The sequence below is a fragment of the Dermacentor albipictus genome, chromosome 1, assembly GCF_038994185.2.
Source record: "Dermacentor albipictus isolate Rhodes 1998 colony chromosome 1, USDA_Dalb.pri_finalv2, whole genome shotgun sequence".
Lineage (NCBI taxonomy): Eukaryota > Metazoa > Arthropoda > Arachnida > Ixodida > Ixodidae > Dermacentor > Dermacentor albipictus.
The window spans coordinates 97,948,324-97,974,504 of record NC_091821.1 but is presented as its reverse complement, the minus strand read 5'-3'; the positions used below and the strand labels follow the sequence as shown (position 1 = coordinate 97,974,504).

General features: G+C 46.2%; 1 protein-coding gene across 1 annotated transcript in view; it reads left to right on the top strand.

Annotated features, from left to right (window-relative positions):
* Window positions 1-26,181, top strand: part of LOC135917540 (uncharacterized) — a 680,547-nt gene that overhangs the window by 22,527 nt on the left and 631,839 nt on the right. The gene's annotated exons all lie outside the window — the stretch shown is intronic.

The following is a 26,181-nucleotide window of genomic DNA, read 5'->3' as shown; positions in this document are numbered from 1 at the left end:
ATCAAAAGACAGTGTAAAGTCGCTATCAGAAAATCACTATAGCTTTGACAGCGTGTCTTGGTTTGTTAGGCATGGCCGCAGGGATCAAGAACCTTCTCACCCACCGCGGTGGCTTAGCGGCTATAGTTGCGCTGCTAAGCACGAGGTCGCGGGATTGAATCCCGGCCGCATTTCGTTGGGGGCGAAATGCGAAAACGCCCGTGTTCTGTGCAATGGGGGCACATTAAACATACCCTGGTGGTCAACATTGATCCGGAGTCCCCCACGGCCTGCCTCATGATAAAATCGTGTTTTTGGCGCATAAAACCCCAGAATTCATTCATTCGAGAACCTTCTCCACAGATAAAGGACGCCTATCCAGCCAGTTCGAGTGGCTAAGCAGGGTCTCTCAGGCGTTCGTATTGCGGACACACGACCATCAGGTGTTTCACAGAAGCATCCGCCCGGGGTATTACAGCACGTGCAAGCAGTGGACGACCTCTTCCCCGGCGTACCGTGTGTATATCTCTGAGGGGTTCGACGATCTTCAGGAACGTCACGCCATGTTCGAAGCCAATCGTATACTCAAGCGCCCACCGAGTCACCAATCCTGTCTTCCGCTTGCAAACGATTCAAATTTAAAAACGGCAAGGCGTTCGCAGTCGCACCTGGGCCTCGCGCGCTCGTATTCGCAGGGTTCCTGCGTCTGCCTGCCGCGCGGGCGAGCGGGAAGCGCCAAGGTCGGGACGGCCATCCATTTTCAATTAAAATTAAGCGCGGCCCGTCAGCGCGCTGTGGTTTAATCGTATGATCGATGGGCGCCGCTGTCGAGGACGTCTCTGCCGGTCCATATTTCACGACTGAATGACGGAGGCGCCCGCTTCTGGCCTTCCCGAACACCGCCGTCTTTCAGAATAGCCCGTGTTCTTTTTTTTCTTTAAAAAAAATTTATTGCGTCTTTCTCTTTTCTTTTTCTTGGGTTTAAAGTTGTGAAGCGAAACGGACGAGAAGACAAAATAATAGAGAATGAAGTGCTGGGCAGTTTGAAGAATGACTGCGCACGACGGGTGCTTTGCATTTTGTGTGCGTGCGTGCGTGTCTGCGAGGAAGCGAGCCTGGTGCGGTGACGGTGCATTATAATATAGGATGCAGCTGAATTTTCCGCGCGTGTCCCCTATCGAGCGCCCACGGTGCGTCGTGGTCATTGTCGAGTTCAAGCCGGAGCGATATTTCAAACGGGCGGTCATTTTTCATCGGCTTGCCGGTGATCTGGTCCATGTTAGGTGTCGAAGCCGAGCTTCCGTCTTGGCGCCACTTCTCGTGCTGTGACGCAGAGGCTGGGCAGTTGGAGACGGGAAATGGAATATATGAACTGATACCCTTCGGTATACATGGAGCCTTCTTTGTGTGTAGTTAAGTGGGCTGAAGAATAACAATACCCGTGCACGTCTCAGAGGTTTGAGAATTTGAGTGCTATCGGTTGTGATCTGCCGAAAGCGTTTAATTTATCATCACGTGTCTGGGGTCTGAGCGGCTTTCAGAAAACCGTGTAAGGAAAGAGATGCAAATATGCAAGTACGACAACGTTCTTTTTCCTTTTTTTTCCCTTTTGTTGGTAAAATCGAGTGACGAGACACTTTCATGAGAAGTGATACAGAATAACTCACGAAGGATGAAATCGCTGAGGAGCAACTGGTCCGTGGCGTTACTTTCTGCATAGTCGGCTAATGAATGATAGTATCAAATTAATCCATATGTGAAAAATTTTATCCTTAGCGTGTGGCAATTCTGGTGGTTAACTTGATTTGCAGAATCTGTGTCTTGCTATTGTGAAAATTTTAATTTATATGCGATGAATATGTCTCTAGGCGTCGCACTTGTATTGTTGATTGTGCTATATTTGCAAAAATTATATCCTTGTCATTTTCGCTACACGCCTGAGAAATTAGAATGGTGAACTCACAGGGACTGCAAGAAAATCACATACACGGCTTTGTTAGCTCACATTTAGTTGTTTCGAGGGATATTGGTGGCGTCTAAGCAATTTTTTACAAACTTGAACGCCTATCAGAAACCACTACGAAGGATCCCTCGCTACTGTGGGAATATTGTGATCATCGATTCTAGTGATTTGCGCTCTCTGAACATGCCGCGAGAGAACGAAAATGATGCATGCATTCGATATCCCGTATACTGTAAAATACGGTGGGGGTATAGGCGAACATGGAGACTCCTAAAAAACTTTCTGTATCCTTGCATTTTTTTTGTGTCCATGTTATATAATTCGTCCTTATAGATTATATTGATTTTTCTTGTTTAGTTTGGTTATATCAAATACGGCAGTATAGGACCAAGGGCGGACGTATGTCTTATTTTGGTTCTGCATTATTTTCTCCGGAGCAACGCCACCTATAAATCGGCGTCAAAGTCTCAAAATTGTTTTAGCGCGTTTGTTATTCTCAGCTTTAAAGTAACCTCTGGCAGCGCCAGAAAGTGTGCGGCAAAAAAACAACAGATACGTAGGCTCACACTTTCGGCGAACCTACAGGAAGTGATCATTCTGTAGGGGTTGGTACCAGTTGTTTTTGGTTGTACTTTATTGTCTTCTGCACAAAAAGTAACCCCGACTGCAGCTGAAGTCTCAAAATTATTTTGTTTAGCCGTTATTATTATTCTTGTTTTTATTGAAATGAAAATAAAAGAAAGATGTTGGCACCCCATAATGGTTACGGCTTCTGCTTTTCGCATAGTAGAAACAACAATATAGAGAATATATGTAGTAAGACAATGAAAAGAAACAACGTCATAGGGCCAGAAATCCACAGCACATGGTCAAATACACCAATGAACATATAAATATAAAAGGCAAAGGCATGTCGCACTACAACGAGTTGGTAAACATAGTCACAAATGCACATAAGCGGCCGCGATGTAGACTGTGACGAGCATGTAAACAGATGTGGAATAGAGAGTTAAAATAATGCATGCATATGACAGTCAAAAGTGAGCTTCAGCACAAAATACAAAAGAGTATAATAACACGTAATATAGTACAAGCGCTAATAATTGCAAATAATGGAAGCAAGTTGTAGTTACATTCATTCACTTCAACATAGCTGTTATGCAGAATAGACTATGTGCCCGTTGTTATGGTTGTGTGCGTAGTTCGAACCCCACTCGGCCCCCGAGTCGGTGGCCACCTTTGTATCCGTGAGCCCTCCCAAGCCCTATCGGCACACGATAACTAGAAGGGACACTAAATAGGTGGAACTATATTACTAAATTACCTTTCTAAAATACGAAAGAAAAAGTCACTCTTACCGTCAGAGGAGGCTTGGCAAGGCTCAAAGGACGCGAAAAATAAGACAGGTGGCGACACCGCCTTGAAGTTCACGCACAATCTAGCCGTGACATCATGAATTTTGCTGTTCCCACCTAGTTGACTTTTTGGTGGGTTATTGTGGGCTTCATTATATTCGGAAGGAGCCAAATACACAAGTTATAGCAATTTTCGACAGCTTTTACTGTGCCTCGGAGGCTCAAGTACGAGAAGATGCATCGAGGTCCGTGACGTCACACTGATATACCGGCCCTGAGGTTTCCGTGCGAAATTATTAAAATGGAAGCTTGGCTTTCATTTTTTCTTCTAGTAATCATTCTGTTACCACGAAATTAATGAACACAGAGTCTTGAAACAATATTTTCTCAGTTTAAACTGACTTAGTGAGTCTCTTTAGTGTGCCTTTAAAAAAAGAAGAGCTGCCCAACCTTCTCTGTGCTTTGGGGGAAATCACCGTTAGATAAAGTGAGATAAAGCCAAAATTTTTGCCAAAATAAGTTTCCGTGTGAGTTCGTGCTTGCGAATGAGAAAACACGCATAATTGTGGTGCTACACTGACCACAAAAAAAGCGTATGCTGCAGTAACATGCAATACGTGACACGAATGTGCCCACTGTTGATGTCCTGCTATAGGGTAGCCTTCCTTGTATTGGCGAGCAGAAGTTGCTGTTGCCGATATTAGCCTGGCTGGCATCATGCTGTCAGCCAGGCTAATATCTCCAGATAATCATTACAGTCTGTAGAGCTTTTTCTCTCTGGCACATGTGCGTCACCTAGCGACGTAAACTACAGGGGACTCGGGCACATGCAAGTGCGTACATTCCGGCCGCGTTTCCTTGGTGTAGCGGCTCGCAGGGCGTGCCCGCAACCGTTCCAATGGCAGCGCGCGTCCGCTGCCGAGCTGCCGCGGAGGAGAGGGGAGTGCGGCGTCGTCGGTTGGAGTGTCGCGACCTGCGCACAAGGGTGTCTAATACACGCGGTACACGTGTAGCAGGCAGGCGGGGATCGCCGGCGGCGGCGATAAGGGTGACTAAAGCCGAGCCGAATCCATTGGGCTAATGACGTATTCAGGGCCGCACCGACAGCCGTTTGTCATGGCTTACTGCCCGCGCTCGCTTTGGGGAGCCTCGAGGGAAGGGTGCCTATTCCTCCCCCCACCCTGCTCCTCTCTTCGTTCGGTAAATGTGGTTGCTGGGTGGCACGGCAGTGCATGCATTGCTTTCCCGGAGATCCGGAGAGGATGCAGCGTGCCCAGTGTAGTCCCGCGTTTGTGTAGCGAGAATGGCGGGGCTCGTAAAAAGGGAGGCGTAAAAGGACGCCCGTTGGCGCGCATGTATTGTCGACAGCGGCGGTGCCCGTGCCGGCGGCGCATCTCTTCTGTAGCAACGCAGTCACTGGGTGCTTCGACCCGGCTCGGAAGACGCGGTGCCGCGGCAGATTTGTGTGCGCCGCTGAGCGGTGGCGCTACACTTTAAATCGAAAGAATGGGCCGGCTTCGTTCCTTTCCAGAGCCACTTTAGGCGCACCTGATCGTAAAGAAAGGATAAAAGTTGAGTATACCGTGTTTTGAACTGCGTCTGTGGGCGACCTGAAGGCTGTGTGCGTGTATGTGCTTGCGCGTATTATCTTATGGCGCAGCGCCGTTACGAAACAAAATCCAAGAAAGGCCAAGAACACAGATCCAAACGTAAATATGTTAATTGCTTTGTTTCGGGGATCTAGATGCTTGCAGGACTGTCTTGTAATATCCGCCTGCGTAACTGAAGCACACGTGCTGTGCCTAGGGACAGATGCCACATGAAAGAAAGTGCTTAGAGGTGCCGGGACACGGGCAGACCAACCCACACACTACGAACGGTTAACTAAGGACCATAAGTTTAATTTAATTATGGGGTTTAACGTGCCAAGACCACTTGGTGATTATGAGGCACGCCGTAGTGGAGGACTCCGGAAATTTCGACCTCCTGGGGTTCTTTAACGTACGGACCACTAGTTCCTTACAACTCCTTCACGAAGGACTGCACGCATTTATTTAACTGTGATATGCCGTGTGTCAACCCGTGCGGTCAACAAAAAAAAAAAAAAAGAAAGAAAAAGCGGCTTTGCAGGAACCGGGTATGGCTAGCTACCATCGAAATGTTTTTATATTACCAACTGTTGCTATCAGGGCTTGGCAAGTGATCGATTAACATTTCAAATTATTGATTAAAGCTTTAATCCTGACATTGTTTTATCGTGATTGATCGGTTACGTTCGCATGACCAAACTTGGGCAAGCGGCGGCACTGATGCCCGCGCTTTTCTTGCTCAACAGCAAGGAAGGGAATGTGTTCCGACTGTATACCCGCCGTGGGTGGCTAAGGAGCTATGGTGCTCCTCTGCTTATATATAGCATGAGGTCGCGGGCTGGATTCCCGGCCGTCGCATTTTGATGGGGACGAAATGCAAAAAAAAAAAAAAAACGCTCGCGTACTGTGCATTGGGTGCACGTTAACCCCAGGTGTTCGAAATTAATCCGGCGTCTCTCACATTACGGCGTGCCTCATAATGATGCCGCGGTTCTGGCACGCAAAACCCCAGAATTTAATTAATTTAATCGGGCTCGTACCCCTCCCAGCTGCCATTGCAAAAGCGGTCGCGACCGAGCCGCGTATAGCATAACATGCTACTTCAGGTGAAGATGATAAATAAAATTATACGCACAGGGCACACCGAAGACGCAAAATACACCACAGCATAGCAACCTGCAAAACTAACTTAAGTAGGGGCGTGCGAATATTGGAAACTTTCGAATAACGAATCGAATAGCCTCCTGTATGTGATCCGGTCTTCGAATCGAATAGTCACTATTGGTAAATGCGACTTTTTTTTTCCCGAATAATTTTCGAGTATTTCGCAACGTCAATTGCGCCCAAATGAACATAAGATTGGAACAGAAGTATGGTAAATTTTCACCCTCGCCGGCATAATATAGACATAAAACATGAGAACTTGTGTAGGAGAACAGGCTACGTCACTTAGGTATACCCATACCGTACAGGCTGCCTAGCGATCATTCGCACTCCCTGAAGGGCCCTGTGCATGAGAAGAAACTAGTTGTTTGCTCCTAATGCTCCATTTGCGCTTTTAATAAACAGTACTTCCTAAGGTACTATGTAATGACAGAAACTTGATGACTTTAAGAATACCGGGACCTGAACATCGTTTTATATTAATTGTGTTAACTATTCGATTCACTGTTGGCACTACTCTATACGTATTCGATTCGGTCTCAAAAATCACTATTCGCACACTCCTAAACTTAAGTCTCTGGTTGAGGCGAGTGTCTTGTAGAGAGGTTAAAAGTGCCTTCGTAGCGTGGGACACACAGGTAGCACTAGTCCATGATACAAGTACATCTCGTAGCTTGAGGCGCCATTCATGAAGTGTATAAATTTACTGCAGACATTGTTGGGATTCTTTGGAATGGGAAAAGGCTGAGATAAAATGGGCAATGTCATCGTGCACCTTGCAATCAAGGCACACTGGCAATACAATCAGCTTAACATTAAACATGTATTTTTATATTAGCAACGAGCAAACATGCGCGATCGAGTTTGTCAAGACCACACGAAATTCAGAACTCGCACATTGGATATAGTGTTATGATCGGCCTGAATTCGACCTCTCAAGTGTGGAAAACGTTCCAGCTCGCTTTCTCGTATCGAGGTATAATTGCTGTCATCCCCGAGAAAGCGTCACCCATATATGCTGCCACATTCTTAGCTGACACGGGTAACCAGCGGGCCACGAAGGGGCGGATGCCATCGACTTCACAACTTGACAAGGGAACACAAGCAGGCGCGTAGCCAGGATTTCCTTCCTGGGGGGGGGGGGGGGGGGGGCAAGGTTCCATTATTTTCTGTTAAGTTTTCCGTGCTTGGTGCATATTAATACAAATATTGCCTTGAGCAGGCCCTTCACTGTAAACGGAAATAACTCCGAGGTGGGAGTATATTGCTTGTCCTCTAGCGACCCCCCGGTTCGGAGTTTTTCTTGCTCCGTATGATCGGAGTAGAATTTTTACTCCGTACGAGCGGAATGTTTGCGTGGAATTATGGGAGTTTTTTTCCTGTCTTTTCTTTATTTTTGCTTTGCTATTGACGGAGTTTTTTCGAGGTGCAACGGGAGTATAAAAAGAGCCATCGCGTGAGTATGCGCGAACATGTCCGCATGCAGAGGCTGCTGGTCAAATTTCGAAATATGCACACGAGACCGCGTCGAATTCGACGGAACAAGTCAATGAAAGCACATATATCATGACATACATAAACATTTCAGAAACGCCCAATGCAGAAATTTGAAAGACATCACACGTACACGCGATACTCAAGAAGCAACGGTGCCAGTATATATAGCCACAATATTTTGTGCCCCGAAACCGCCTAGGGAGCAGCTGTGCTGTTTTCAGAATTACGACTCACATGCTCGTTCATACGAGATCTGTCTCTCTGAAATTAACAGAATACCTTAAGCAACACAAAACTGTTAATTCAAAATAGTGAGAGAAAAAAAGTTAATGGCATAATTTTTCAAAATTATCATGCCATTCTGTGAGTGCTGAAGCGACTTCGCACACTGCCGGCGTTCGCGGCCAAAAAGTAGTGCGTTAGTTACAGTAAGCAAGAAAAATGTAAGTGCATGTGTTACATAGCAAAATTAAATTTTTGCGATATAGTGGTAGCGTAGAAAGAAATTATTACGTTTGAGCATGACCTGCAGCAGCCGACATAACACCGAGAAATGCGCAGTCATACATTTTATACACCGCACTACTTGCTCTGCGTCCGAGCAATCTGCCTCGGTTGCGAAAAGGAGCTACATCGCTGATCTGTCGAGTGAATCCCTAAACTCGGAGCCAGCAGGCATGCATCTAAATCAGTGTCTCAGATAGAGCGTAATGTTAATGCAATATCGGAAGCAACGACGTGACCAAAACATATATGCGCGATAACAATTCGATTCACATCTCTCAATAAGAAGCTTTATTTTCAGTACGCATACTTATGTCCTACCGTTTTTCTTCGGGCGAGGATATCCGTTCACAGATACATAAAAACAGTTGCTTGCACTCCGGTCTTTCTCAATGGCAACACAGCACCGCAACGAACTTGGGTTACACCATTCATGCGCGACTAGCACGGATGTAGTCGCTCGAACAGTGGCTACTGCAACAGTTGCCATTGCTACGCGGTCCTTTCAAACACTACACTGGACGTTGTCAGCATGTACTCAAAAGGACATAGAAGTCGCATTTCACGTACTGAAGAACACAAGAAAAGGTGACACAGCACGAAAACACAGCCAGAACGTGAGCCGACATCACGAGCCAGTGAGCAGCTTCGAGGTATACCTAAGCCTTTTTCCGCACTTGAAAACGTGGTTCTTGCAATCATCGTTGTCAGCAAAGCGATCACAGCTAATGTACTCGATGCTGAGATACAGTGAGCTTCAGGCATGCCTATAACACTTTCTGGAAGGAAATACGGGAAGCAAATTGACGAAACGCTGTCACGGAACGACACTTCACAGACGTAAACAAACCGTCAGCCATGAGCACTGCCCGCTCCGCCGAACGCGCCCGGTCGCTCGCGAGGCGCACAGCCTCATGGGAAGTGCCACGTGACAAACCTGTATCGGCGGAGGGGAGTTTTTTAAAACTCCCTGTCGGAGTTTCAAGGGAGAACAAGATTTTTAAGCGGAGTAAAATCGCGTCATGTCGCCTTAATACTCCCGCAGCTAGCCAGCGGAGTGAAACGAGGGGATGGCGCTGTTTTGCTCCCATACATCGGAGTAAATACTTGAGGAGGGGAGGTTTTAGGGCACATCACCTCTTAAAAACTCCCAGGTGGGTTTATTTTCGTTTAGAGTGTTGGTGTGCCTGAAGGCGTGTATTATCCTGTACTTGCCTGGGGCCGGCGTTTCGAAGGATATGCGCCTTTGTTCATAGGCGACGTGTCAGGCGTAAAAGGGAGCAGGGCGTTGGCCGCAAAAAATTTGGATAGGGTGGGGGGGCGGGGTGCATGTATGGATCGATTCTGTGAGCGTCCCCTTTGAAATTAATTGGTGAGTTGCGCCACCACGCTCGTGTTCTTATTTTTGCCTAATGTCCTACCTATCCTTTTTTTAAAAGAAAAGAAACACACACACAAAGAATTACCAGCGTCAAACTTTCTGAACTACTACGGAAACTTTGTTTTTGTACACCTACGTTGTTTGTGGTCTCCCTACTTTTCTGTCGCCGAACCTCTATCTCCTCTATTGCGGGCATGTTTACTTTTCCCCTGTTATCCCTGAATCCAAGAACTTCAAGAAGGCCAGAAGAGCCTAAACCGACAGTTGGGCAGACATCTTCACGTTCTAATAAAACTTGTTCCATCGTTTCTTTAGATTTACCGCAGCAAGCACGTGCTTCTTCTTCCTTGGAGTACGCCTTCTAAGACATCCCGATCTCGCTTTGAAAAGTAAGGAGCTTGCCTTTGAGTTATCATATATTGTTTCTTTCCCGATTTCGTTTTTTCCTCTTAGTCATAGCAGGTTTCTTTTTCATTGCCGCAACCAATGATTTTGTCTCAGCCTCTCTCACTTTGCGTTTGGCGTTCTTTGTTGCCAGGTTGCTTAATATATCGGTCGCATACTTGCTGGTAAGCTTCCTAGTTTTTTTCTTCCTCTGTGACTCAATGTTTCTCCTGTACAAATACCTGAACATTCTCACAATTCATGTACTTTCTTTCATATTCCTCAGTCGTCGTTAACAATTTTTTTTTATCTGAGTTTCCCTCACTTCAAAACGTGTCCCCTGAATGATCCCTTCGGGGGGAACTCTCCACCTACTGTAACGGCTTCACGCGAGGGGTTGTTTAGGCCGTTTAGTGTTGGGCAGAACCGTTCGAGGCTTGGATAGAGTGACAACCAAACACCAACGAAGTGAATGCATTCTTTCTATTTTTCATCATCGCGATGCCTGCCTTCGTCGCCGTCTCCTAATTCTTGCGGTGGCGATCCACCTCACCCGGTCGAGCCATAACAATAGTATAGTACGAGTACGCCCGCACTGATGCTCCAAGTCGGTCTAGATAGCATTCTGGGAGCGCCATGGCCGCAGACACAAGAGCTCCACGACAGTCTCGTCACACACGCCCCGCTGCCTTCTCGTGAGAGAGCAGGTCCAGTCGATCTTGGAATTAAGCCCTCAACACAGGGTTCTTTTCAACGGTTGGGTTACCTTGCTCCAATTGGCGTGGGCGTAAAGCGGATCACCTGGCGCGGCTTTGATTCGCAGAACGAAAACGCGGACGCTCACACACACACACACACACACACACACACACACACACACACACACACACACACACACACACACACACACACACACACACACACACACACACACACACACACACACACACACACACACATATATATATATATATATATATATATATATATATATATATATATTGTGGGTTCGGTTCTCAGCTGCGGCAAGTTGTTTTTTCATCCACTTTAGTTTCCATTAATTTGCAGTTTCTTTATTTCATTTATTAAGCACAAGTAATTTTCCCTATGTTGTCCTTGGTGTCAGTGCTCATTGGCTTCTTATGACTATATATATATATATATATATATATATATATATATATATATATATATATATATATATATATATATATATATATATATATATATATGCACCCTCCGCGATGGCATAGCGGCTATGGCGTCCCGCTGCTGAGCACGAGGTCGCGGGTTCGATTCCCGGTCGCACTTTGATGGGGACGAAATGCAAAATGCTAATGTGCTTAGGTCTAGGTGGTCAAAATTAATCCGAAGTCTTTCCCTACGGCGTTCGTCACAACTTCAGTGTTGTTTTTTAATAAATAAATAAATAAATAAATAAATAAATAAATAAATAAATAGATGAATCAATCAGACCTACATAAATTTCGGTATACGCTACTGGCTTCAGCGTACGTGTTATAAGTACTGGAACAAGTTTGCCGTTCAGATTGTCTTCCCTTGCTGAGGTGGTTGCATCGAAGCCGAGCGAAAGAAAGCGCACACCGCAGCTTTGCCAATAGGCTTACAGAAAGCCTCGTTAATGATCCTGCCGAAATAAAGGCAGGCTGCTCCAACGCATGTTGTCCGTCTTTACGGGTAGAAGGGTCGCTGCACGGTCCGCATGGGAGGTCCTGAAAGTCGAAGCAACGTACGAGAGCAGGACGAGCCCCTTACGTTGAACTATTCCAGGCCGTATAGCAAACTGTCTGACGGGTGCCCATGACTCAGTTCGCGGCTCTTTCATCGCGTTTCGCGCTTCCGCAAGGAAGCAACCGCCGAGGGTCCGTGCCGCTGCTACACGGGACAAAGCTGTCCCGCTGCGACCCGAGTTGTCGCTCAAATGTGCGAATCCGCGCACCTTCCTCGCATTCGGTTGTCATATCCTCGATATCGAGGCCAGCGCGTAGAGGGGAATGGCACCGCTGTTCTCCTTGCCCACCCTCTAGCCGTGCAGACCTCCGTTTCGACCCGCGGACGCGTTGTGTATAAACCCGGAGCGCTCACAAAGGGAGGCGACATTTCCATTCGAAGCGATTATCACCCCTAATGACGCCGTAAATTTCTTCTCCCGCGCCACCTTCCCTTCCTTTTCATTGCGCGTCCGGAGGGCGACATTTTCACGCGCGTCGGTGGCCCGGTCGCATGGGACGACCATTTGTGCAGGTGGGGTAAATGCTAGTTAATGTGCGAACGCGAGGGACGCTGACACGCCGAGATAAACAATTTCTCGAGAACGGACAGGGCGTAATCCCCGTATCGGACACGCGATCGGCTGCCGGCGTCAGGGAGCGCGCGCGCGCCCGTGAATACGTGCCCGAGCGCCGTAATTCACGGCACGCCAGCTTTGAAGGCGTCATTATGTGATCGCGGATTTGCCGCGCCTGTGGCCCCTTTTCTGCCTCCGCACAATGACCTCGCGCGGCGAATAGGTTTTATAATCTTTTTCTACACCACGCGCCATTGTCGTTGCCGTGTACAATGTTGGTGCCGAGAGAAGTATGTGTGTGAAAAACTCCAGCTGTATAGCTTCCTTGTCCGTTGTTCGCAGTGGGGCGCCCTTATTTTTTGCTTTACTCTCGTGCGCAGTTGACCAATATTGCAAGTGCAATGTTTTCCTCCCTTCGAAAAAAAAAAGGCATCTTGGTTGTGACGGAAAACAAAGTATGAAGCTTTAAGCGCCCGCCGCTTATTAGACAGACTGCAGTCATGCCCGCGATCGTTTCTTCTCCATTGTACGGTTTCCTTTCTGCTGGGCCCTCTGTAAAACTCGTGTGCTTTTAAATGACAACGTCTCTGAATTCAAAATGTGTGCCTTCTTCGGATAGCAGTATCTAAATCGAAATATTTACCTAACAAATATGATATGTAGTCCTCTTAGCGTGGAAAACTAGGTAAATTGTGTAGACTACCATGCACGTATACGTTGGAAGCACTGGGCGGCGGCATTATGTCCATTTCTCGTCCACATGTAGTTGCTCAATACACTAGGCAACTTTCTTGACTCTGTTTATTATTATTATTATTATTATTATTATTATTATTATTATTATTATTATTATTATTATTATTATTATTATTGCTGCTGCTGCTTCAAAGTGGTGATAAATTACGTGATAAATGTGTTATAGGCATTGCTACATCGCGCTCGACTCTTGGCAATCTCGCGTACAAAAATTACGTCTAGTGAGACCTGTTTTACTTCTCTATAGTGCGATAGCACGAATTTAGCGCGTCTGCAAAATTTTTACTGCCCGTTTTGCGCAGTAAACGCCAAGGTCTACCGCCTTGTGGGAAACTTACGTTCACCGCGATTCTCTTAAAGGCCTCCCCACGCACCTATTTATCCACCTGCATAACGCGCGGTCGGATGACATTCCTATGCGTTATATATTTTTGTAATGCTCCGTAACCGGTATTCGTTATACTTTGTGCGAATGCGCTAGCGGCACCGATGCCAGCCGTTGATGGTTTATGACAGGCGCTCGACGATAGCCTGTGAACCCTGTGGCTCACGACAGACAACAAAAATTACAAATGTTTTTGCTGGAATCTTTCTTTCTCTATCTCCATCTGTTCAACTTTTAGTGAGTAATTTGTAATTTGTAACGGTGCTGCTAAAGTTAAAGAATAATGCGATTAGGTCAGTTTGTAACTACCCTTGTCTTGAATGCAGAATTAATGCCACATTTCGTTGAACTGAAAACACTAGCGCGTCTACTGAATATTTAACAAAAGGGCAAGCAAACAGTCAGGATTTCCATTACAATGTTCACATTAAAGAAACTCGGCAAGATGCGCGCGTGATCACATGCCGGCATCACAAGGGTCGAGACTGTATTGAAAGCAGTTTCTAATATTCCAGGTATTTGGTAATCGCACTAATGTATTGCATGATTTAAAACCCCAGAACTCCACTTTCTGGTTGAGAGAGAGAGAGAGAGAAACTATATTCAAAGAGCAGACGACGATGGTTGTCGCCAGGTGGGCGGCATCCTCAGTACAGGACACCGTGGTCCATCGCTGCCCGTCGCGCTCCGTCCACCGGTTGAAGCTGGTTCTTAGGGCACGAGCTGGTCAGCAGGTCCTCCCACGTCAGAAAAAAAAACAAAAAAACATTATACGATATTTTGTGAGTTTGCCTTGATGTGGCGTGTTTGTTGATTAATTACGCTTATTACGACTTTTATGCCTCGACGTTTGTATACGCTATGTCTGGTGCCGGCGAGTGCACTGGCCTTTAGTACGTGGCGCCATACGCGGGTGACCACAGGCAAGCACGGTGGCCATTGAGCGGCTTCCGTAGCAGCAACGCCTGGCTTGTATCTCTCTGAAATTGAACCTATCGTGTGTACATCCCATAGGCATGGTTATTGGCTTTATAATGTGGTTCGCGTTGGGTTGGGAACTGCCGGGTTTTCAGGCTAATGTGCTTCGCGTATAATGTGCTTCGCGTTGGGTTGGGAACTGCCGGGTTTTCAGGCTAAATTCGTATGCCCTTTAGGCATGCAGCACCCAATACCTTGTCTAGGCCTGGAATATGTTTAAAATAAATAAATAAATAAATAAATAAATAAATAAATAAATAAATAAATAAATAAATAAATAATATGCTGATCCAACGCACGTCATGGAATCTACGTGAAGCGGTTAATCAAATATGCTATAAATTTTACCACTTCTTTCCTGCGTCTTCGGTGTAAAGGAAACTGGCGCGTGCGCTGCTTAATGAGACACACGCGGCGATCATTTCAAAGAGCTAGTTATCGTTGGCACGAGAGACGTGCGCGTGCGGTGATTGTGGCCCTAATGGTTAGAGTGTCAGGCTGCTGTGATGGGGGGGGGGGGGAGGGGGGGTTCGATCTCACCATCGGACACGTAGTCGGGAAAGTCTGGGAGGGTTCGCAAAGAGAGCTTTGCTTTAAAGACTCAGCCAGAATTAGAGCACCTAAGTATAGCTCTCTTAGTGTGCGACATCATACTTAAATTAGGACGTATCGACAGCAGCGCGGACGTGCGTCACGGGCGACCTCGCACACTCTCGTTTATCAAAGTGACCTTTGCACACCTCGTAACGCTTTTGTGGCTTCATGCACACGGTGACGCGATCGCGTACGCTCAACACAGCTCGAGCTTTCTGTTAGATACCTCCAAAGTGGGTCAAGTCTGCCTATAATGCTAGCTATAAAGATATGCGTGACCGATGGTGGGATCGAATCTCGGTCCTGCTGCAAAGCAGTCGCTTGCATCGGGCCACGGTGCACGGTGGCACACGCGCGCTTTTGTCGTGCCACAGTCGCTCTTTGAAACGTTTCGAGCGTTCGCCTCGTGATAGCTATTCGCATTGTTCACTCGTTACAGCCAATGCTTTCAAAACTGTGTTAGACTGCGCTGCCTTCGGGATAGGGCAACATTTTCCGTCAGACTGATACTGTAAGCAACTTTGAACCCTCAAGGTGGTTTCGAGCACCAAAATACACCCTTTTGCTGAAGCAAAATTTACAAAAATGTGGGTGTAAGAGTGCTTTGATTACCAAAACAACCTTTTCGTTTCCGTAAAGATGTGTGTTATTAACTTAAACCGCCATTTTGGCGCTAAGGGTGTTACGGGCTGTCGCAACACCTTTTTTTTTGTACATGTCCGCACCGCACTAATAATTGCAAGTCGCTAGTCGAAATGCATTCAATATGTTGCGGTTTTATATTAGAGAGAGAAAGGCAAAGGAAAGACAGGGAGGTTAACCAGAGATTATCTCCGGTTGGCTACCCTGTTCTGGGGGAAGGGAAAGGGGATGCAATAGGTGAGAAAGAAAGAAGGATAAAAAAAGAAAAAAGAAAAAAAAAACCTAAGCACACACACGCACGTACACACGAACTATTTCTGTGGGCACTGTCACGCAACCCGCAAAGGCATTCCTAGTCTTACGCAGTGTCACCGTACAGTCCTGCGCCACACAGTGTACTGTCACAATTTGTCAGAAAGTCCCGTGTCTTTCAAGTATCGCAGCAGCGCCTTCATAGCGGATCGCGCTGATGTTCGCGTAGGCCAGGTTCCAAGGATCTTGTCTTCTGTCATTGGGCGCTTGTCCAGTTTGTCTAAGGTGGCTGAGAAGACAGTTCTTTGTGGGTTAAAACGAGAGCACTGACAAAGAAGAGTCTCGATCGTTTCGTTGCACCCGCAGAAGTCACACAGTGGGCTGTTGGCCATTCCGATAAGGAAAGAGTAGGCATTTGAAAATGCTACTCCAAGCCATAGACGGATAAGAAGGGTGCAGTCACGTCGTGGAAGCTCGGACGGAATATGGAGCTGTAAATTAGGGTCCAGAGTATGGAGGCGTGCACTTGTGAAATCGGATGAATTCCACTGGGCTAATGTCAGGTCACGCGCAAGTGTGGCAAGTTTTTTCGCTGCGTCGGCTCTCGAAAGAGGAATGGCAACGCAGTTGACGCCGTCATGGGCAGATCGGGCAGCTGCGTCTGCTCGATCATTGCCATGTATGCCACAGTGACTAGGCAGCCACTGATATATTATATCGTGTCCTTCGTCAACTAGTCGATGGTGGACTTCTCTGATCTCTGCGGCGAGCTGCTCATGTGATCCATGGCGCAGTGCTGAGAGTACACTCTGTAGGGCTGCCTCGGAATCACAGAAGATTGACCATGCCTGGGATGGTTCCTCCTTAATAAAATGAAGAGCCGCACGCAGGGCTACGAGTTCAGCAGCTGTCGTTGATGATACATGTGACGTCTTTAGCTGTATCTTGACGGATCTTCTTGGTATCAGCACAGCGGCAGCTGCGCTTGCAGATGTAACTGAACCGTCGATGTAAACGTGTACGCGGCCACTGTGCACCTCATGTAAATGTTCTAACGTGGCCTGCTTAAGGGCAAACGAGGACATGTTGGCTTTCTTCATGATTCCTGGGATGGTGAGGCGTATGTCAGGTCTGTGCAGGCACCATAAAGGTAAGGATGGTCTTGCTGCAGGCATGTAGTTTGATGGCAATGAGGGGCGATTGGCATCAATTAAACGACTGAAAGTTGTGTGTGGCCTTTCTGTGGGTAGAGCGGCAAGGTGGTGAGAAGGTAATCGGGCAACGTGCCGAATATGCGCCCTGAGAGCGTCGGTTGCCAAGTACGTTGATATTGGGTGATCTCGAGCTATGACGATCGTTCCCGCTGTAGACGCACACCTCGGAAGACCGAGACACGTCCTTAGGGCCTGAGCTTGTAGTCCCTGGAGTACACGCAGGTTTGTTTTGCAGGTGTTGCCAATCACAGGGAGGCTGTATCTTGCGAAGCCGAGGAACAAGGCGTTATACAGCTGCAGCATTGACCGCACCGAAGTGCCCCATGACTTTCCGCCGAGAAATTTGAGGAGATGTATTATTGTCAATAATCTCTTCTTCAGGTATGAAACATGCGGGCTCCATGATAGGTCTCGGTCAATAATTACCCCTAAAAAACGGTGTTTTCGTGCATTTGCTACTGCTTGCCCATTGACCTTTACAGTGTAACGCTTCATTTCCTTCCGAGTGAATGTAACAAGGCAACAACGTGGTTACAACGTGTACCCAGATGCTATGGCTGGCTTCCGGCGTGGGCGCTCATCCATAGATAATGTCATCGATTTGGTTACATTCGTTCAGCATCAAAAACGCCGGAAACGACTCACTGCTGCATTATTCCTAGACATAAAAGGCGCCTATGATAATATAGCACATTATGCCATTATAAATGCTCTTACTGAAGCCGGAATCGGTGGCCGCACTTTTTAGTGGCTGTGCAGTTATTTGACCGACAGGCATTTCTTCGTGATGACCGAGGATGGCGCCACGACTCAACACCAAACGTGCCGTGGAGTACCACAAGGCGGAGTGTTAAGCCCGACGCTTTTCAACCTAGTGCTCGTTGGCCTAGTCCGATCCTTGCCCAACACAGTTCAGGTATCAATATATGCCGACGATATCTGCATTTGGGCGTCTGCCGTAACACGGCTGCAGGTACGAGCACGGCTGCAAAAGGCAGCTACGATAACATCTCTGTACTTGCGAAAACAGAACTTAGAGCTGTCTTCAGAGAAATGCGGTTTTATATTAACAGGTATGTGTGCTTCTGAGGTGCCTATCAGCGGACTATATTGACGCGAACATTCTGTCGATATTTATTGTTTAATTATACATACAGGACAGAGATGCTCCCACTGGAACTACACTGATGTATACAAGCCGGTTAATAGGCACATTGGTGTAGGCAGCGCGAGCAGTGTTCGTATATGCGAATGAGCCGTGCGTATGTGTGCAGCATTTCGGGGTTGTTCTGATGTGTCCACACGATATTCTCGAATGTCAAAGTCCTGTTGTGTTTGACTGTCGCCGTATCGTGATGTAAATCAAGCTCTGCCGAAATTTTTTTTCTAGAGTGTTTTAGTGACATCTATAGGTCCAATGCAAACTGACCCTTGCAACGTTTAACATCCGAACTCTCTCGAGTGAAGCTAGCCTAGTAGGACACTTTGAGGAACTATCAGGAATTGTTTGGGATATCATTGGCTTTTATACTGAGGTTAGAAGAACTGGTTAGGCTTATACAGTGCTAAGTTGATTACGACGAAGTCGCCAAATAAAACAACGCACGAAGGAAGACGACACGGGACAACCGTGCACGTAGTCGTCTTCATTCGTCCATCGTTTTCTTTGGCGCCTTCGTCGTAATTATGTATAACCAACTCACCCACCAGCACGCGCTCAATTATAGTGTGGACAAACGGCCATGTCCTCTGCTATAGAGGACTACCGAATAAGAAACAGTTCGGAGTAGGATTCCTAATCAATAACGAAATAGCGGGCAACATTGACGAATTCTACAGCGTTAATGAGAGGGTACAGTAGTCGTAATAAAGCTGAATAGGAGGTGTAGAATAAAGGCAGTACAAACCTACGCTCCAACCTCCAGTCGCGATCGTGAAGAAATAGAATAGTTTTATGAAGATGTTGAATTAGCGATGCGAAAAGTGCAAACTCAGTATACTGTAGTCATAGGCGACTTCAATGCAAAAGTGGGGAAAAAGCAGGCTGGTAAACAAGCAATAGGCAACTATAGCCTGGATTCCAGGAACACTCGAGGAAAGATGTTGGCAGAATTCGCGGAAAGGAATAAGCTGCGAATAATGAACACCTTCTTGAGGAAGCGTAGCAACAGAAAGTGGACATGGAAAAGCCCTAATTGTTAAACAAGAAATCAAATTGATTTCATACTTTCTGCCGATCCCAGCATAGTGCAGGATGTAGAAGTGTTAGGTAAGGTAAAGCGCAGGGATCATAGGTTAGTGAGGGCTAGGATTCACCTCAATTTGCAGAGAGAAAGAGTAAAATTGGTCAAGAAGAAACAGGCCAACCTAGACGCAGTAAGGGTAAAAGCAGACCAATTCATATTGGAACATGCAAACAAATATGCAGCTTTAGAACAGAGAGATGAAGATGACATAGAGGCAATGAATGAAACCGTAATTAGGCAGGCTTCAGAGGTAACAATTGAAGTGGGAGGCAAGGCACCAGGGCAACCAGTAGGCACGATCTCCCAAGTAACAAAGAAACTAATAAAGAAACGACAAAGAATGAAAGTCTCTAACTCAAGATATAAGATTCTCGGAACTGTCAAAACTGATGAAGAAGGCGAAAATAAGGGATATTTGAAATTATAACGTGATAAAGACTGAAGAAGCCGTGAAAAATGCACGCAGCATGAAATCAGTGAGAAGGAAACTTGGCATAGGACAAACTAAGATGCATGCACTGAAAGATAAGCAGGGTAATATCATCAACAATCTTGAAGATATAGTAAAAGCAGCGGAAGAATTCTATACTGACCTGTACAGTACCCAAAGCAGCGACGGTAGCTACATTCGAAGTAGTAATGAACAGGTTGCAGAGATGAGGTTAGGCGGGCCTTGCAAGACATGAAATGGGGAAAAGTGGCAGGAGAAGATGGACTACCAGTTGATTTAATCAAAGATGGAGGAGACATAATGCTTGAAAAACTGGCGGATTTCTATACAAAGTGTCTATCGACTTCAAGGGTTCCAGAGAACTGGAAGAATGCAACCATTATACTAATCCACAAAAAGATAGACGTTAAAGAATTGAAAAGTTACAAACCCATTAGCTTACTCCCAGTATTATTTAATATATTTACCAAGATAATTTGCAATAGCATAAGGGCAACACTGGACTTTAGTCAACCAAGGGAACAGGCTGGCTTCAGGAAGGGATACTCTATAGTGGATCACAGCCATGTCATTAATCAGGTTATCGAGAAATCGGCAGAGTACAATAAGCCTCTCTATATGGCTTTCATAGGTTACGAAAAAGCATTTGATTCGGTAGAGATACCAGCAGCCACCACCTATAATGCTATTGCATTAAAACAACTTCTTTCAGTCATCTGCATGGCGCACCATTACAATGACAGTAATGAAACAATAGAACAGCACGACACAGCACGACACAGCACGCAGCGTGTTGTGCTCATTGAAGGAAGTAGGTGCTATATATTGTTTTAAAGGGCTGCAAATACGGTTAGCCTGGCCAAATAACAAATTACTTTGCCTAAATGGAGGAAAGAAATTCGTGTAAAACGTGCCTGAAGCGAAACATTCTTATTGTGTGACAAGGAATTAATGAGCGGAAGTTACCTGCCCTGTGTGTTTGCTCAGGAATAGGTGCCTCTGCGCAATAACAGCAGCTCTCCTGCAGAAGAGTCATCCGAAACAGTCTCCACATTTATCGGTATCTATTAGGGGTGTTCTAATATCAAATAAAATGTCGAATATTCCCAACTTCTATAAAAAGTGAAATGAAAAATTCCGTGGAGCCTGTTCAGCAACAAAAGGGCTCGTTTAGGTTTTTTTATATATGTAGTACTGTTAACAACTGCATGTTAGGTCAACTGAGAGTCTTGTATAGGAAGAACAAAGGAAAATTCCATTTAAATTACTGTAGCTTAGTGTGGGCGACTACAGGAAAGACAAACATCATGAAAATCCTTTCTTTGCAAAAGAAAATGATTCGGCACATTGACAACATGGGTTATCTGGAGACAACGCGGCCAGCGTTCTTAAAGCATAAAATTATAAGAATAGAATATTTCTACACGTTTCGCCTTCTAAATTCATTTTATTTCTCAAATACTGCCTTCAAAAATTTCCTAGTGTCTACTGCATCTTTGACACCAAAATTCAATTCTTCCAATACGAGAAATAGTGATACATGGTATGTCCCGTGGTTTCGAAATAAATATAGCCTACAGTTATTAACACATAATCTACCACATATATTAAATAACTATAAAGGTACATATACCTCTTCATCGAAGGAACTGCGAATGCATTTTGTAAACATGTGATCAGTGATTGTTTATCGTTCTTTCAGAGGCAACTGTACGCGTTACTGATTTTGTAACCCATACACATGTAATTCTATCTTCTGGTGTATCGAATGTGTTTTTTTTTCTTTCTGTACTATCTACTCTCTATAACAGAGCGACTTGTATTAGTCTTATTATTAACCCTTACACACATACTTCCATTTTTTCTGATGTATCAATTATGTATCAATTATGTTTTTTTCTCTTAGTCTTTATATTATTTTCGGTCTTGCTATTGTGCATTTATGTAATTAATTTATTCTGAGTGTCTAACAATGTTACAATTTTGATGCAACCACCATGTATGCCTTGTAATGGACCATCGGCCTAGTCAAGCTGTTTTCCAACAGCTTTTAGCCTATGGTATCCACCAGAACACTTTCTAATTCTGGAAATAAAAATTGAATTGAATTGAATTGAATTGAAAGTACGATCATATTTGGTGCACGATGAGAATGACAGAACTTTGAAAAAAAAAAAAGAAACTGCCCGTCACCAGATGCATGTAGCAGTGTGTAGGGTTCGTCGAACGAGCTAAGTGCACTATACTACAGCACCGCACATCGTTCTGCAGAAATTTATACATGGTGAAATTGGCCAAATGATAAACTGATTACTCTAAATAGAGACAACGAATTCATAGGCTGCCGAAGGTGAGACATAATTACTCAACGGCTGGCAACTATAGTGCATAAGTGACATCCTCCATGGAGTTTCTTCAGGAACCGAATCGTCTGCGAAACAACCGCGGTTCTCCTGCACCAAAATCATTAAGACGAGTCTCCATTTGTATCATTCTATTTTCTATTGGGATAACTAGCTGTTTCTCCTTGCAGTATTCGAGGAAAACGAATATTTTTCAATTTCGGATAGTGCATTCTCGAATCGAATAGGAAAGACTGTTCGATTCATATTCGAAATTTGGAATATTCACACACCCCTTAGGTATTAATCTCTCGAGACTCCAATAACTGTTGTTATTCTACATCGCGCCCCACGCGTTGGAACAGAATCGAATATTCGACAATAGCGAATATTTAATTTTCGAATCGAGTACGAATCCAACAGCAAGGACTTTTCGATTCGTATTCGAAATTTCGAATATTCTCACGCCGCTAGTTTTCGGGTGCGGTTCGTCTATATCCAAACTTGCCTATGTTGAACCCTCCTCAGAAGCCACATTCTTCTGCTATCTTCGTGAGCAATTTAAACCTAAAGTCACGCGTTGTGTGCACTTGCTTAGGAGAAGCAGCAGTCACGTGCTGCGCACACCGTTCAGACGCAAGCCAGCTATGCCGCCAGCTCAACGCGCCGCGCGACCAGGGGGCGATCAGTGCCCCGATACGGAGATGTTCGCGGCGCTGTATAACCACCAAGTTTTGAGCGCGCTCTAACCTCGTCGGTCTTATGCTAAGCGCGCCCCATGCTAAGCAGGCCTCGGGTTGTCGGAAGCCACCAGTGCTTTATTTTCCGTAAAAAACGTGCTCCTCGAGAGGTCGCTTCTCGGCAACTATTTTCCCTTTTCTTGCTCTTCTGTGGTTGTTGACGCACCCTCGCCGTATAAATCACGACGCCGGAGCGATCCCTTTGCGTTCGCCGCCGCTCGCGTGAAAGACGCGCGACGCGCTGCAGCTGGCGCGCACGCGGCAGCGCATGTGCCGCCGCCGCCGGCACTTACGGGCGAACAGCCTCCTCCTCTTGGAAGACGACGAGGAGCGCGACACGCCGGGTGCGCCACACTATTTTCATGTTACCGGGCCGGTGGCGAGCAGCGGTTAACTCGACTCCCAACCGCATCAGCGATGCAGTGACCTGCGGCTCAAACCGAGTCGAGCGTGGAGCACGTGCGCGCTCGCCTTGACGACAACGACGAGCTTCGGAGGCGCAGCAGCAGTCGTGAGCGGAGGTGGGGCGGGCCGAGGGCTACGAGGGGCGCTCGGCTTTGCCGCTCTTGGGCTCATTATGCCAAGCGTATCCTGTCGCGCGACATCTGTCGAACTCTTTTCAAAAGCAGCACCGCCACCACCAGCGGCGGCGGCGGCGGTGCTCGGGAGACGACGACGCACCGCCGCTGACACTCGCGGACGGGGGCCGCTCTCGCACGCCATTAGGCTGCTGTGCGATCCTGCTGCGGGCGCTTCTTCCGCCAGCGCTTGCTTTTTCTCGAATCGGGGATGTTTCCTCTCCTTTCTTGCTCGCTTCATTTTCAGTGCGCCCTCCCCTCCTCCTCTCAGTACTTTTCTTTCCCCTCTGCTCGCTTCGTTGCACTAGATTTGCCGCTATCCCTCTTCTCTTTTTTGAGCGGCGCTTAAGTATAATGTAAACAATACACTAAAGGCGCGGTGTTGTAGATGGGCCGAGGCGTTTCTGGATGGGAACACACTTTGCGGTGAAATGAGTTGCTCTACAACGCGGAACAGCGCCGAAGCGATACAAAAGATGGAGCGTGATGCTACTCTGACGACGACGGCGGCGACGACTCGACGATCGACGTGCCAATCGTGCGTGGAGAAGACAGTACCTTTTCCTACTCCTCCCACCAACCTCGACTTTTTTCTTTTCCCTTTCTTTTTCTTTCAGTGGTAGGAAGAGTTTCTGGGGGAAATCATCATTTTACTTTCCATCCAGGTGTCACTTTCTCTCTCTCTCCGCGCTTTTCTTTTTCTGAAGTAGAGTACAAAATGAAACGAAACCTCGCTGAGCATTTTTCAGCGTTAGATACGCGGTTGTAATTGATGTTGCTTTCATTCCTTTGAAGTCTAGAGAACGCGGCAGCTCAACTGCAGCTGTTAGTGCCACAAATGAACATTCTTTCGTCTTTGTTTTCTTCCTTCCTTTTTTTTTTCCTGTGGAGAGCTGCTATTAAGGCCGATGCAGTTCAACCACGCCGGGTGTATATAAGCTTCTCATTACGATATACATGGCGATTTGCTCAGCGCAGTCGCCTTTCCAAGTCGGGCTGTGACCTGCTGCAGCGCTGAGACGTATTCAGTTTTTGGCAATAATTCTGATCGTGCCGTTCTTGTCTATGTCTTTAAACATTCTTGCGTGTACCTCCGGTTTCACAGCGTCGCTTTAAACCATCTGCCGCTTCAACCACGCCCGGCCCACTTTGTTCCGTTTCTTTTTTTTTTCTTTGCGTATGTCAACGATGACAAACAAAAGTAAAGTGAGAAAGAGAAACAGCTTGGTCGCTTTTTTCCCCCTCGTCAGTGCAGCCAGGCAAGACGCACTTTATCCCGGCACGTCAGAAAGAGGAAGAGTCGGCGGATGAGACGTCGACAATACCCTGCCGCGCGAATCCGGCAGAAGACGGCGTCGGCGACAAGTCTGTCGGAATCGAATGTCATCTCTGCGACTTCCTTCTCTTTCGACACGCCGAGCCGTCGACACGCCGAGCTGCCATTTCTCGCTTTCAGTCGCCTATGCGGACTTCGTCGAAGACGATTCAAGCGTAGCACAGACGTGCACGTCGTGAAAGTGGCAGACGCGTATAAGTAGGTTCTCACGAGAGCTCGTTTCCAAAAAGAGAGTGAACAGGCTGCCGTTAATGACCTAAATATTAGGGAGACCTATGGCAACAGCGGTAATCGAGTTTGGTGTTCTGCGCATGTGTAGGTGCTTGCGACCTTTCTCTTTGGGTGTGATAATCCACTAGCGTACTCTCCTTTCAAAACTCTTTTTTTAACACGAGGCTGGTTGTTTGTAGCTGGATACCGCTGAATTTTCTTCCAATGGGCATAGGGGACGGAAACGCCGCTTCATAATGAACCGAAAGTTTCGACTACGTTTCCTCTAATTTTCTCGATAGAAGAAGCGATTGATAATGCTTCTTTAAAGCAAATTTGATTATTATTATCGTTGTTGTAGCTGTTGTTATATTTGCAAACATAAAATAGACATGTAGAAAAAAAGGAATAAATGTCAACTGGAAAATGCCACCGGAAGAGGTAGCACGGAGCTCTCCTGTACTTCAAAGAGGAAGGCATAGAAGAGAGAAAAAGGGAAACGTTATGGGTATAAGAACATGACTCTTTGTTGTGTTCCTTCCTCTGAAGTCAGGCGTGGACAGGCCAGCATTTGCAGCACCTCGCTTTATATCTTGCCGGTATGATCGGTCCGATCATACTCGCGAGGAAGAATTGTAAACACAATGACGAGAGCAAGCTACCCCGGTCACTCAGCCCGGCAACCAGGGTGTATGCCTAATTTTTATTAATTACGCATTTTAATTGAAAGCTGTTAGTTTCCTCTACGCTAAAAATTAGAGGCGTGAAAATATTCGGAATTTCGACTCGTATACAAGTCGTATAGTCTCGTATTCGAGTTGTATTCGATTTGAGAATTTGATATTCTAAATCTTCAAATACTCTCCTGTGGCCAGATAGTACAGGGTGAGGATAGTTTAGTCGCTATCGAGTGAAAAAAAGAATAGAAAGGACGAGGTGGGGGGGGGGGAGGCATGCAATGCAAGGCTGCCAGAAATATGGGTTAATTCATTTCTGCTGGAAATATTAAATGATTACATTTTTTTGCGATATGTTGCAGTTAGACACTTGATCACGAATGCGTCTTTTGTATGTTTCTTCTCTCTGCAAGTCAACCGACAGACCAACGTATAGGCTGGCCTGTAGATTTCCCATAGTGCATTCTTTCTTCTATTCTCCTAAAGGAAATATTCGGCATTTGATTCGACATTCGAAGCCAGAATTTTGTGAATATTTTATTTGATTCGACATTAGCGCTATTAGAACACCCTTGCTAAAGGTAAAAAATTCCAAGATATCTTGAGGACAACTGCCGCTTTTGGATTTATTGCACCGTCTTGGAACCTGCCAGCAT